This window comes from Sarcophilus harrisii, chromosome 1 (genome assembly GCF_902635505.1).
Source record: "Sarcophilus harrisii chromosome 1, mSarHar1.11, whole genome shotgun sequence".
In the NCBI taxonomy this organism is placed as follows: Eukaryota; Metazoa; Chordata; class Mammalia; order Dasyuromorphia; family Dasyuridae; genus Sarcophilus; species Sarcophilus harrisii.
In genome coordinates, this window is record NC_045426.1 from 476880640 (window position 1) to 476896144 (window position 15505).

The following is a 15505-nucleotide window of genomic DNA, read 5'->3' on the forward strand; positions in this document are numbered from 1 at the left end:
TAAAAATTGAACATAAACTAGAGAAACACTTTTAAAAATAATTTGCAATAGTATTTTATTTTTCCAAATACAAGTAAAGATAGTTTTTAACATTCCCTTTTTATAAGATTTTTGTGTTTAGATTTTTTTCCCTCCCTGTTACCTCCCCCTCCCCAAAATAGTAGGTAATCTGGTATAGGTTAAATATGTGCAATTCTTTTAAACATATTTTCACATTTTTCATGTTGTACAAGAAAATCAGACCAAAAGAGAAAAAAAACAAAACAAGAAAACAAACATACAAACTTAAAAGGTGAAAATGCTTTGCTTCGATCCATATTCAGTCTCCATAAATTACTCTATGGATGGGAATGATTCCTTCCATTCCAAATTTATTGGAATTGCTTTGCATCATCGAATTGCTTAAGCAGACCCAAGTCCATCACAATTGATCATCATATAATCTTTTTGTTTTTGTGTATAATATTCTCTTGGTTCTGCTTATTTCACTCAACATTAATTCATGCAAGTCTTTCCAGGTTTTTCTGAAATCAGCTTGGTCATCATATAGAACAATATATATTATAGAACAATACTGTTCCATTACATTCATGTACCATTTATCCAACTCAGAGGCATCCACTCAATTTCCAGTTCCTTGCCACTACAAAAAGGGCTGCTACAAATATTTTTGCCTTTTCACTCTTTTATGATCTCTTTGAGATACAGACCCAATAGAGATACTGCTGGGTCAAAGGGTAGAGTGCTTGTTATTTAAAAACATATTTTGATTGATTATTGATTATTTGATTAATTATTAGGAAAAATTGGTTTATTCTTCAAGACCCTACCTTGCAAATGAAGCTTTCTTTAACTTTTATAGATTAGTATAAAATCTATGCTCTGATCTCCTTCTACTTATATGTTCTTCATAGCCTGTTACGTATTGGGAGTATTGGCTCTAAAGCCAGATGACTTGGATTCAAAACCTTCTTTTATTCCTTTTTGTGTGACCTTAAGGAAAGGTCATTAGTCTCATTGTTCTTATCTGTAAAAAGAGGGGTTTTGATTAGGTGGCACGTGAAGTTCTTTGTAGCTCTAAATTGTTGATGCTTTAGCACGCATGGGTATAACCTCTTATTACTATTTGACTTCTGTAGAGACTATCTTGTCTGAGAGGCAGCCTGGCTAGGTGATTAATCAGCACCTTGGAGTTTGAGCCCTATCTCAGACACTAGCTGGATGATTCTGGGCAAATCACTTAACCTCTTAGTGCCCCAGGCACTAAGGCTTTAAATTTATAATAATCTAATAAATTTCTGATGTACATCTATGTAGGGAGTCAGACATTACATCCAGAAATTCCCTACACCTTGAAATTACAGTTTGCCCTTCTTAAAACAAAACAAAACAAGTCAGAGAGTCTGTAATATTAGGAGTACATGCAAGGTAAATCATACTAAACTATCATTCACCTTGCCAGGTAGATAGTGCCACAGATAGAACTCTGAGCCTGGTAGATTTGAATTCAAATCTACCTTCGTTCACTACTGGATGAACCTGAGCAAAAGACCCCTGTTGGCTTTCATTTTCTCAACTATACAGCAGGGATAGAAATAGCACTTGTCTCCTAGGGAGGAACAAGTAACACAGTATTTTTAAAGTGCTTAATAAATGTTTGTTTTCTTTCCCAAATCCCATAAATGCATAAGATTATAGATTTAGAACTGGAAAGGAGGTTAGAAGTCAATTAGTTCAACCCCACTATTTACAAATGAGTGAACAAATGATTCACAGAAGTTAGGTGATTTACCTAAAGTTGTATAAGTTAGCAATAGAGCTGCGCTTTGCCTCCAAATGTTGGTTACATCTACTACACCATTTTTGGGGATATATATGTGAAATGTAGGTAAGCTATTATATATATGTGAAATCTAGTTAAAGAGAAAATTTTATAAACCTTGAAAAGTAGGACTCTGTCCCCCAAAGACTGCTTACAACCTGAGCTCAATGAAAATAAGGAAGGTGATCCAAGCAGACAACTAGCACTGGCAGACTGATTCTGTGTATATGTGTGCCTTAGTTTTTGTTGTTGTTTTTAAAGAAACTGTAGATGCTAATTTTTATGCCTCCATGACTTATTCCAGCTGCCTGGTCCATAAAGTTCCCCAAATGGGATGTTTTCCTCACTCATATGTCAGGCACAGCTCTATTTGTACTCTGGATACCCTCACTGTACCTCTCACAAAATCAGGGGCATAATAGATCCTTGGAAAATATTAAATGAATTAATGTAATACAGAAGAAATCATGCAAACTAGAGTTCTGTTTTATTTCCAAAAAATTTCAAATTTTGATATATCACATAATAATTCTTTGAAATTAACATGAAAGCAGCATGAATTTTAATTTCTGGTGTCCAACTGTACAGCTGGTGGATTATCTATTTTAGTATCTGAGAGGTGAATGGGTTGGTAAGGTTTAGTAATTTTTTCTGACATTATTAAAAATCTGTAAATGACTTTCTTGTATGTCTTAAAATGTGTATTTTATGATAGATTTAGGGTTTTGGAGAGGGAGAAAAGGGAGAGCTTGTTTCCTTTCCTGGTTTTGCTTTCTCTTCCTTAAAGGTTTTGCCTTTCCCCAAGTTTATTTCATTGGCTCTATGATCTTCTCATGTTATACTTTCTTCTTTATATCCAGTTCTAGAACTTCAACTCTTACCTCTACATTTTAAAAATTAAAGTGCAACTCTCTATCTCTGCTTGTGGTCTTCCTGAGTTTTTTGCTCACTTTTTTGCCTGTATTTTGCTCACTTTCCCTCCAATACCTTGAAAGCTCTAAGCTTTCTTGTTTTCCACTGTAAATCAGTGAATGGCAGAGCTCGATAAATAATTGTTGAATGAATAGAATTTTACCTGTGGTTAATATTAATGATATTTGCATAAGTATATTAATGTAGTAGATATTAATGAGCAATTTTTTTAAAAAAAGAAAGCATTAAAAACTTCATTTTGGCATTAAATGCTGACAATTTAACTGCTGTCAGGGAAAGGATGTTTATATCCTATAGATTTTAATTTAATTCATTGCAGCACACACTTGAAAAATGTCTAGTGTATATGTATAAGGCCTAGAGTCTGTCATGAAAACGACCCAGTGTTGGTCTTGTAGGAGCTTTGAATCTAGCAGGATAAAGCAATATATACAGAAATACTTAAAAGGTTGATTGTAATATGTACAAAGAAGTCTAGGTATGCTTTTATAGAAATACTTGAGGAGGGAAGAACTTACTTTTCTCTGGGAGATCAGGGAAGACTTCATGGAGAAGGTTATCCCTAAGCTGAGCCTTAGAGAAAGAGAAGAATTTGAATAGGCAGGGAGAGAGAAATCACTGCTAGTGTCAACATTACATCTCACATTTTAGGAATGACATTAATAAAAAAGGAGAGCATTCAGAGGACAATGCTAAAGGGCCTTGACATTATTCCATATGAATTTTCTTAATACTTGTTCTCTTATACAAGACAAATTTCTCCATCTAATTTAAGATAATATTTTTGTTGTCTTGATTTTTAACTCTTCCAAGCTAAAATAACTAATTCTCCATGTCAAACACTGGCCTAAAGGACAGTGACTTGGATCATAAATGGTCATTAATTCATGAGAAAGGAACCAATGAATAGAACTAAGAATGTTTAGCTTAGAAAAGAGTACTCTTAGGAGAAGACATGTTAACTTTTCAAGTAGTCTAAAGGCTGTTGTGTAGAAGAGAAAAAGAAGCAGTGAGTGACATGAAGCAAATATAAATTTGAAGTCTGGAAAAATGACATAACAATTAGAGCTGTTCATACCTGCTGTTCAGGTATAGTATTTGGGTCACATGGCCTCTGATATTGCTTCTAAGTCAGATTGTGTGATTCTATGCCCCTGTTAATGCCTATGATAGACAACACTCCCAGAAGGCTCACATTCAAATACATTGCTCAAGTCTGGAAATCACTGTTAGGTATAGATGGAGTTAGAAGCCTTGTTAATAACCTGTTCTTCATCAACACTATTAGGTTATCACATGAGAGAAACTTCACATAATGGTTTCACTATGCATTCTAGCTCTGTTCTTGTAAACAGAAGCAACACATGCTTTTCTCCCAAATGAAATGTCAATTTAAAGTTGAACCAGCTGGATTTTTTAAAGTTGAATTGCCATGTGTCTAAAATGACCTTCTAGATATATATATATTTTGTAGAGATGGCAACAGTAATGATACAAACCAAACAGACTGACTGAAATTTTACCTGCAATAAATGAAAAAAGTAAATGATTCCAGCAATCCTTGGAAAGTTTTCAAAACTATGCCTTTTTCCTCCTGGATTTTGTATCTGTTGTGTTTATTTAAAAGAACATTCTATGCAGCAAATAAAATAATCTCTCAATGACAAGTAAAGAAAACAGTATCTAATGCCAGAATTTACCCTAAAGTTATCTTGTTAACTGCCTCCCAAAATTCAAGTCAGAGAACTATTCTGTTATAAACTGAAAATCAGGGAAGAGTGCAGGGAAGAGACAGGTAGTTCATTTATTGTCTCTCTTGTGGTAAGCACTTGCTAACTAAGTCTCAAAGATTTAAATTTTTTTAGTTTGCTTTATATATTATATTTTTATGTAGAGATATGTAGAACTTCTGCTAAGTTCTGCCTATGGAACCTACATTCTGAGACATCTTGCTAAGTTGGGAAAAGTTTTCAGGAGGGACTTGTGAAGACTGAGTTAGCACCCTGGATGCCTTAGAATCAGCCGGAGTCAGGATAAGAAAAAGTTCTTGGTCTTTATTCTTGGTCTTTAAGAGTAGAAGTGAACAGGATGGACTCAGGATTTCCACAACCTTCCTTTCTTCATCTACTGCCAAAGTGACTCTGGCTTGTCTTACTCCAACCCCTAATCCCTCCCACAATTCTCTGTATACACCAAAAGATTGAACTAGCACCAGATAGTGGGAAGAGCCATTTTCCAAGCATATGCTAATGGAGCATTGTCCAATCAATATTTAGCCTTAAGTGCTCAGTTGTCCAACCTCAGTGCATCAACTCAGAATTTCAGCCCTTTACATCTCCCACTTTCTTTTGTTTTAGAACACAGATGGTCACACCATCCCTGACTTCTCAGGGAGATGAGAACCCCAAAAAGGAGGTGATCATTCCCCCCCCCCGACTTCTCAGGGAGATGAAAGCACTAAAAAGTTGATGATCACGCCTTCCCTGACATCTCAGGAAGGGAGATGAAGAGCACCAAAGGGAAGTGGGGATTGTTAGCGGGTTTCTGGGATGAAGACTCTTATTAGAAACAGGTATGCACAAACCCATCAGCATGGGAGATATTACACAAGCACATGGCAATAACACACAGGCTATTAGTGATGACCCTCCCCACAGCTGGTGCAGGCTCAATGTGGTGCAACAAACATGAATTGTACACACAAGTAGTGGTATAATAAACGATATAAATCAACATGGTGTTGTAAAAGATTTCCAGAAGTGCTAGAAGGAGGGTATGTAAACAACAGTCACACATACACCTTCTTCAGCAGCCAAGAGATAGTCCAAAATCTATCTATTGTCCATTGCTTCACGTGTCAGGGAATCCAATGATCCCTGCAAGTTTTTGAAGTCCTACAACAGTCTTATCATGTCTCAGAGAATCCAATGATTCCTGAGGGTGTTCAAGTCCTACAACAGTCTTATCATGTTTCAGAGAATCTAATGATTCCTGAGGATTTTCAAGTTCTACAACAGTCTTATCATGTCTCAGAGAATGCAGTGATTCCTGAGGGTTTTCAAGTCCTACAACAGTCTTATCATGTCTCAGAGAATCCAATGATTCCTGAGGGTTTTGAAGTCCTGCAACAATCTTATCATATCTCAGAGAATGCAATGATTCCTGAGGGTTTTGAAGTCCTACAACAATCTTTTTATGTCTCAGGGATTCCAATGATTCCTGAGGGTTTTGAAGTCTAAATTTTTAATTTCCATGAATCAAACACCATAACTGCCATGCTCTTTCAGTGGTGGGCACAATCAGAAACAGAACCACCTGATAGTTCTTGGGTCTTCTCTTGGGTCTTCTCCTTCATTTCAAAGGTCTGTTCTGTCTCTCTCCAATGGACAAGGCAAATACAACTCTTGGCACCCATCTGATTCCTTCTTCATCTGTAGACATACAAGCAAACCCTCTCCACCAAGCAGTTAACCTATCTGGTTCCTTCTATTCACCACTTACTGGGGCTTTCCACATCACCTGGTGATTATCTATAGATAGTAGAGCACAGAACAATGCCCTTCTGGTGGGTTATAAAACCTGTCTGCCGCAGCCAGTGCATCTTTGTCAAAAATCAAGAAGTTAATAGTATAAAGAGCTAGATTTAGAAGTTCTCTAGGGTTACCTGTGGCTCTCCCTTTCTTTTGCTTTTGGAGGAGCGTCTTAATGTCTCTGTTTCTCCTCTTTGAGGATTAAAGGGTATGCCAGTGGTGTGTAAAATCTTATACTGTGCACAAAAGTGTGCAAAATATTTGAAAGTATATGCGGGTCCATTATCTGTTTTTATTTCTTGTGGCACATCCATAATTGCAAATACTTGTATAAGGAATTCAGTGACCACTTGGGCTGTCTCTTTTGCTGCTGGTATTGCAAAAATGAATCCTGAAAAGGTATATACCACAACATGGATAAAAGATAGGCAATCAAAAGATTTATAATAATGGGTCATATCCATTTGCCAAATTTCAGTGGGTCTCAAACTACAAGGGTTCTTCCCTGGAGGCAGTATAGGAGCGTGGAAAGGAAGGTAAGCTGTACAGGCTTTTACTATGCTCCTAGTTTTCTCTTTTGTTATCCCAAACTGCAAATGTAAAGCTCAAGCAGTCTGATGATATTTACAATGAGATTCTTGGGCTTCTTGAAATAAAGGAGTATTGGCCAGCATAGTTAGAAGGCTATCTGCCTTTGAATTTCCATCAAAAATAGGACCCGGAAGTCCACTATGAGAGTGGACATGTAAGATATAAATCTTACCTGGATGCTTTCTCACTTGCTCTTGAAGTTCTTTAAAGAGCTGATATATATTAGAAGCTACACATTTTATTTGGGCTATGGCAATTCTTTGTACCACACCTAGTGAATAGGCTGAATCAGATATTATATTTATATCTCCTGGATAATAAGTAAGAGCTAGAATGATCGCATACAATTCATTCTGCTGAGTGGACTGAAAAAGAGTTCTGACTACTCTTTATATAATTAAGTCAGGAGAGTATACAGCACAAATATTATGTTTGGATGCATCTGTAAAGATAGTTGGTCCTTTTAGAGGAACTTTAGAAACTTTTTCTTCAAGAATCCATTGCTAATTATGTAATAGCTGGGTTATCTTTAAAGGAGATTGGTGTGTAAAATTTGGATTTGTGGCCAATAAAATTTGCCACTCTGGGACGATTTCACAGCATACATTAATTTGTGCATTGGTATCAAAGGTGTATATCTTGTCAGGTCTTATCTAAGATAATTGTACTGCTTGCTTAATGCCCTTTAATAAAATTCTAGCCACAAGCACTGAGTAAGGCTTTGTTCTGGTTGTGCTGGGAGATTCACCCACTCAATCACACTGTCTCCTTGATGAAGGACTGCTGTGGGTACCTCTTTTGTAGCAAAAACTGATATTTCTAAGGGTTTTTAAGTGATTCTTTCAACCACATTGGATAAAGCCAGTTCAACTTCTCTCAAAGCCTCTTGAGAAGTAAAGGGGATGGACTCAGTATCTCCACAACCTTCCTTCTCTTCATACTGCCAAAGTGACTCTGGCTTGTCTTACTCCACCCCCTAATCCCTTCCCACAATTCTCTGTATACACCAAAAGATTTAACCAGAACAGAATAGTAGGAAAGGCCATTTTCCAAGCATATGCTAATAGAGTATTGTCCAATTGGTAATTAGCCTTAAGTGCTTGGTTGTCCGACCTCAGAGTTTCAGCCCTTTACAGGGACTGGCTTCAAGATCAGCTAGGCACAAGAGCTCCATTGGAATGACCAAGGCTCTATGCTTGCTCTTGTGCTGGTTTAACATGTTTATCAATAATTTGGATAAGCATAGGTCATGTTCATCAGATTTGTAAAAATGGAAGAGATATCTCACGTACTAGATGACAACCAATATCCAAAATGATTTTGACAGCTTATTGGAGAACTGGGCTGAATCTGGTGAGCTGAAATTCAATAGGAATAACTTTATTCTTGGGTTAAGAAATCAATTGTGACCCTAAAGTGTTTCTCAAGCATGTACTGGATTATATTGCATAACAATTTAACTAGGGTAGGAGAAACTCATCTCTAGAACTATGGCTAAAAGATAATGAATTTTGACTATAACAACCTATTTTTCAGTTTGCATTGATAGGAGGAATTCTTTTGTTGAAATCATAGATTCTTGAAGTTTGTTCCATAAGAATGAAAAAATATATTGTTCTTATTTTTACATATGTGTAATCTATGATCCAGCATGCCAGGTTCTGGACTTATATTGACTATATTCATTCTTAAGGGATTCTCTCTACCTCAATTACTTTTGGGGGGACAATGTTATATCCATTCCATAAGAATGTTTAAAGGGTCCTTGATCCTATGTAAGTATCCTATGTGAGTTAATAATGCATACCATATTCAGAAAACTTTTACTCCCATGAAATGTAAAAACAACATAAATTATTCACATATATATTTGATAAAATTCAATTTTCTTTTCCTGTAACATACCTTCACCCCTAGTGCTTCTGTAATCCTGATGAATTTCATTACCACCCTATTATGGTTTATACTTCCCTTAGATGGGAAACAAATTTATTGCTGAAGTGTCAACCACTGCTACATTCTGATGAATCTCTTTAACCTATTTAGGCCTTAATGTTTATGATATTTCTTTATAAGGAAAATGGAAATGGAGAGAGGACACTGTTTCCCTGTATAAGAATGACACGTACCACTTAATAGTTCATGATTGTGAATCTCCCTTTGGCTTGGTTCCTTACTGAGCTTATAACTATGTCTAGGAAAGAATTTATTTCCCCTCCAGAAGACTGGAATTAGCTCAATGCTCTAGTCTGAGGCCCAATGCCTTGATAAACCCAGAGTGTTCTTAAGGTCCTCTTCCCTCAACTTTTTTCCCCTTAAACTTCTATTTTATACCATGCATGGTCCTAAATTGTTCCAAGGACATGGAAAATAGAAGTAACTATTCAGAGTCTAGTTCTTTGTTACCTTCTCTTTACCTCCATGCTACTAAGGAATGCTCACTCAAGGACTATTATTGCATTGTCTACCTAAATTTTTTGCCAGCTGCCACCCTTCCCCCTTATTAAAATTAAAACAGAGTGTGTTTTTGTAAGCATATCATCATTTTTTGAGGTTCACTATGGAACTTCTTCACACTTACTTTTTTTCCTTTTCTGACTTAAATCTGAGTCACAGAAAATCATACTGACATCTGACATGAAACCCTTCAAATGAAGACTGTTATCATACCTAGGGGGAAAACATAGGTCATCTTTTCATTTCTGCAGTTTGCTTCTCACTGTCCTTTCTTCCTGAGCTGTGGATACATACTTCTGAAGAATGGTCCATAAAACTGAAAAGGGACCAGATGTGCTCACTTCATTTCTTAAATAAGCTTGACTTTGCTTGCGAAATTAAAAATTACTTTTGCCTCAATTATTAGCTATCAAGGGAAGAATGATTGTACATCATTTGTTACTCAGAAATTACATAGTGGCAAAATAATCTGAGTGACCTTCAAAACTTGTTGGTTTCCTTCAAATAGAACAAATTATTTTTCCTATTGTGACAAATGTGTTCTATTCTAGAATACAAAAACTACTTTTCAATAAAAGATTTTAAACTACAACATTTATTCACTTCATTTAATTCTAGATAGTTTTACATAGCTCTCCCAAGTAACTATCTAGGTTAACATGGTGCTGATTCTTTGTAGCGTGATTCCACTTTAACATGGGAATATAATATATTCATTGTCACATTCTATTCTCTCTCTCCCCTACTACATTCGAAGATATCAAATGTTACTCAAGTATCAGTCTTGGATATCTACCTTAGTTGTTGCTTGTCATCATTATAAGGTATATGACATGTATGAGCATTGCCTCTGCCCCTGAACTGAAGTTCCATACTATCCTATATCCAGGTAATAGATGGGGAGGTCTCATGAATTTATGTTGCTCATGTTTATCATTATGACCTTTGTAAGTGACTTTAAATCATAGAGTATTTGCTCATGTTTGATAAAGGAAAAGTGCAGGAACCAACAACCATTCCCCTACATTGATTTATTGACTTTGTGAAGGAATTCCATTGGCAGTATAGATTCATAGTAAATACTGAACAAAGTTGGCTGCCTTAAAATATTTACTAGCATTTAACTATGTGAAAGTGAATAAAGACATGTTATATTTTTCCATCTGCAGTGAATTAGACATCTTGATCACTAAGTATAATATAGTATTTAATTTGCTCTATGCATCCAGGCTCTTAGATATTACAAGAAATCTAGAAACTCTGGTCAGAATACAACCCTGAAAAACTGTTCCGACTTAACAGATTTTTGCATCTTCAAAAATCTTGGAAATGATTGTCTAAGATATAGTGCTCTTAAACTGTACTCTTAAATGTACCCTGATTGGGCATGGTACATTATGATAGTAATAACAGTAATAATCAATGAAACATACAACATTTTAAAGTTTGCAGAGCACTTTACATATATTAACTCATTAATCTCATGAAGTGGTTACTACAGGTATAGTCCATTTTACATATGAGAAAACTGAGACTTAAGTGACTTGACCAATTATATAGGTAGTAAATATTAGAGGCAAGATTCAAACCTTGGTCTTTTTGCTTTCAAGTCCAGCAGGATTATGGAATGAAGCCTTAATAAGTTCAAAGTCAAGTAAAAGTGTGCACTAGAGAATCTTTAGCTATCATTCAAGAATCTTAAGATTTTATTTATAGGAGCTCTCTTTGTGGTAGCAAAGTATTGAAAATTATGGGGATGCCTGTCAACTGGGGAATGGCTGAAAAAGTTGTGGTATGATAAAAATATTACTTTGCTATAAGAAATGGTGAAGAATAATAATGAACAAAATGAACAAAACTAAGAGAAAGTTTTATACAATGGCAGTAATATTGTTTTAAAAACAACTTTGAGTGACTAAGTCATTCTATTATAAATACCCAAATTAACTACAAAGGACATAGGAAGGAAGATACTATATGTATCCAGAGAAAAGACTGAAAAATAGCATATATAGAATGTTTATATATATATATATATATACACGCCTAATGGTAGCCATATTGGGATGGGAGGAAAAAAATACAAGATAATTTTATCATATATATGCGTATATATAAAAAGGAATAAAAAATTGGTTATAATAGACTTGCAATTTCATATACAATTATCTTTTTTCTATTCTACTTTGTTATGGAAATGATTATTTTATTAAATTCAGAATAAAATAATTTTTAAAAAATTTTATGATCAGTAGAGCTGAAAGCTAAATTTTCTCACTTAAATAGCATACTATCTACTAATTCATTTATTGATAAATAGGAAAACATGTAAGGCTGAAAACTAGAGATGACAGGTTAGGGTCTGCATGACCTTTTGACTTGTTCCTACTACTAAGTAATGAAATGTTGCTGGAGAAAATAAAGACACATCATCTACAGCTACCTAACTTCAATTGGTCTCGCAATGCCACAAGGCAATCTTTTTGTTTATTTATTGATAACTTCCACATTCTTTTCTTTAGCTGTTCCAAACCCCTCTCACAATGACTGAATATAGAGTTAGATAGAACCTCAGTAAACGACTAGTACCACTTATAACCTCCTAAAGAAGCCCTAATCTAATATATTTAATGAAGATTATCCAACCTTTTCTTAAAACCTTTCAGTTTGGGGAAACTCCAGTAAAGTTGTTGAGGCAACAAACTCAATTTTTGGCTAGTTGTAATCATCAAATTTTTTCTGACATTAAACCTAAATTTATCTCTCTGCAACTTCTACTCATTATTTCTGGTTCTACCCTTTGAGCCAAACAATATGTCAGTCAGTTATTTAGCCAACCAGAATTTACTTATGATCTGGCTATTATGTTAACCATGGAGATGTAAAGAAAGGGAAAAAAATAACAACATTCTTCCTCCTCTTGAGGACTTTATGTTCTATTGGGAGAGGTAGCATGTCCTGAGATTATCTTCCCTTTACACTGTATATATCTTATGTGTATATGTGATTTCATCATCCTTTACTTATATGTATATGCAAGCATATATATGTATATATATATTATATATAATAATTATTTGCATGTTGCCTCTCCTAATATAATATAATTATGTAAATGTATACATATATGTATATGTATGTATAATATATATGGAAGGTATTATCAGAAAGAAGACATTGGTAAGGAGAGAGAGTGGAAACCTACAATGGTCTCCAGCAGAAAGTAGGATTTCAGCTGAGTCTTGATGGAAGCAAGGGAAATTAAAGTGAGTAAGGAGACAATTCTTTAGTCATGGAGAATAGTCAGTCTATTACAAAGGTACAGAAGTAGGATATTAATGGTGGCAACTAGGCCAGAGTATGGAGAGGAGGAGTAGGATGAAAAAAATAATTGAGAAAATAGGATCAGATTGTGAAGGGCTTTTTATGTTAAGGAGGATTTATATTTAATCATGGAGGTAATAAAGAGCTATTGACTAAGAGGGTGATATAGTCTGTGCTTTAGGAAAAATCACTTTGACAACTGAGCAAAAGATGTGCACAATCCCAATCCTTTGAAGACAACTAGACATTGAAAAATGAGAAAAGACAAAGACAAGTGTGATTTGGGAGATTAGTGCTCTGAGACAAGTAAAGTGGATACCATTAAACTCTGTATACCAGGCTACTTACTGCCTATTTTCATCTAAGTCATCTTATGGAATCTAGGAAAGTTAGGGATGGGTCTTTGAAGATGAAGATAAAAACACCAGTATGAGGACTACTAAGACAAAAAGCAAAATGAGTTGAAAGATCAAAACTGGGTGCTTAGAAAAGTCTTGGCATTGAGAGCTAGAAGAGACTTTAGAAATGACCTAAGCCAAAACTTATTTAACAGTTTGGGAAACTGAGGCCCAGAGAAGTAAAGTAATTTGCTCAAGTTCATATAGGCAGATCCAGAGTTGAGCCCGGGTCTGTTGATTGAATATTTATTGCTTTTGTTTTATCCTCTTTGGCCCAGCACTATCCACATTAGAATGAAGATCAGAAACATTTTTTTCCTGAGAAGCCTTCTAATTCATACTTTTTAAAGTTTACAAGTACACAATGAGAGCAAAGTAACATTTAAATGTGATTTTTGTTTTTTTTATTTTCAGTCAACCCTTGTCTATTTCCCTATCATTTTTAGAACAAGAGTTTCTTAGAAAATCACAGAACATGCCCAGGAGAAAGAAAAATCTGGTAGTGTTGGAGGAAGTTTTGGAGCTGGAGCTTTGGCAAAAGAAGAAAGGGATTAAGTTGTGCCTATTTAACTTTCTTCTCAGAATACCTGCTACTACTTTGTGTGCTGATGGATTCTGAATAAACATATTCAATGAAGGTAATGAAATCAATTCACTAGCCCACAAATTTCTATTGGTCCTGCCTTTATTTATCAATGTTTTGACTCCTGCCATTCTAGTTTCCTTCTCTTGTTATTAATACTCTTTATACTTCTAAAGATGCATGATTTCTCTCCATGAATGCTGAATGGAAATTTTGTATGCCTTTAGTAGTGGTTTTATGAACTACTCCATCCAAAACAAAACAAAACAAAACAAAAGTTAGCCCTTGGTGACTGACCACTGAATTTATTTAAGATGGCCCTAGTTAGGGCAAAGAGTCAGTTGTTGAATCTGTATTCCATTCCACAAATTTTTATCAACCAAGGGATATATAGGATTATAAATTTAGAATTAGAAGAGATCTTAGAAGCCATTGAGTCCAATCCATTTATTAATTTTTTTGGTGTTTTTTTTTTTCAATTTGTTTAAGGCAATTAAGGTTAAGTGATTTGTCCAGAGTCACACAGCTAGTAAGTATTAAGTGTTAGAGGCTGGATTTGAACTCAGATTCTCCTGACTCTAGGGCCAATGGCTCAATCCACTGTGCCATCTAAGCTGTTCCATTCCATTTATTTTGAAGATAAGGAAACAGATGGAGATGAAATTGTCCTGGAACATTGTTCATCTGGTAAGTGACTATGGCAGCATGGAAATGCAGATCTTCCTTATTCCAAGTTCAGTGTTCCATCCATCTGACCACCTGGCTTCCTCTGCTAGGAATTAGGCATTTGAGGAGGAAAAATGACAATTCTGACTTCAAGGAGAAGAGAATCTAGTAGTGATGATGAGACATACACAAAAATGAAGTCTTTAGTGCCATAAGGAATCTCAGGTGGGAGGGATGCTTTTATTAACTGTAGAAGGAAGAGAAAATTCAATAGGCAGAAATATCAAAGAAGTATGTCAGACCGGGTATATACTGGGCAAATATATGCTGAAAGGGGGAACCAGTTAGTAGTCTGGTATGGTTGAAAGTCTTCCTACCTTAAAAGAATCTTCTAGAATTTGGACATTACTGGTATAGCCTTTAAGAACCCAGAGACAATTTTGTGCCATTATGATTCATCAGGGAAGGAATTTAGTGAAGGACTTTTTTCTGGATTACCCCCAAACAATATAAATACTAATATATCAATTGAGTTTCTTGATCATTAATTCCTTGATCGTTTTACAGAAAGGGATTGTAGAAGAGAGGCAGAGTTTATTAATTAATATTTTAAACCTTCCACACAAATCCCTTTTGGCCTGACCTGATTTCTTTTTAGCCTTCAGCATATTAAGTGCATTGCTTCAAATACACATGATAGTGACTCCAGATATTTTACAATAATCTCTCTCTCTCTCTCTCTCTTTCTCTCTCGCGCTCTCTCTCTCTCTCTCTCTCTCTCTCTCTCTCTCTCGCGCTCTCTCTCTCTCTCTCTCTCTCTCTCTCTCTCTCTCTCTCTCTCTCTCTCTCTCTCTATATATATATATATATATATATGTTATGTAATACCATAATAGAGAAGAGAGGGAGAAAAGCAGTAATTATGGAAGCACAGTAATTTCTCTGGGTTATAATAATAGCAACTTGAGATGATAATTTCTCAAGGGTACTACTTTGTAATGACTGATTTATGTTTAGAGAATAAATGGTTCAAAATAGGAAACAAGCTTACCTCCAAAGCACTATATGAGCAATGATGAGTTAAAACTTCTAAACCACCCATTGAATTACATAAGTAATATTTCTCTTCAATTTTCAGGTGAGAATAAGGATCTTAAATGATTCACTTTTAAATGACACCTTAAATGACTCACTCAAAGTC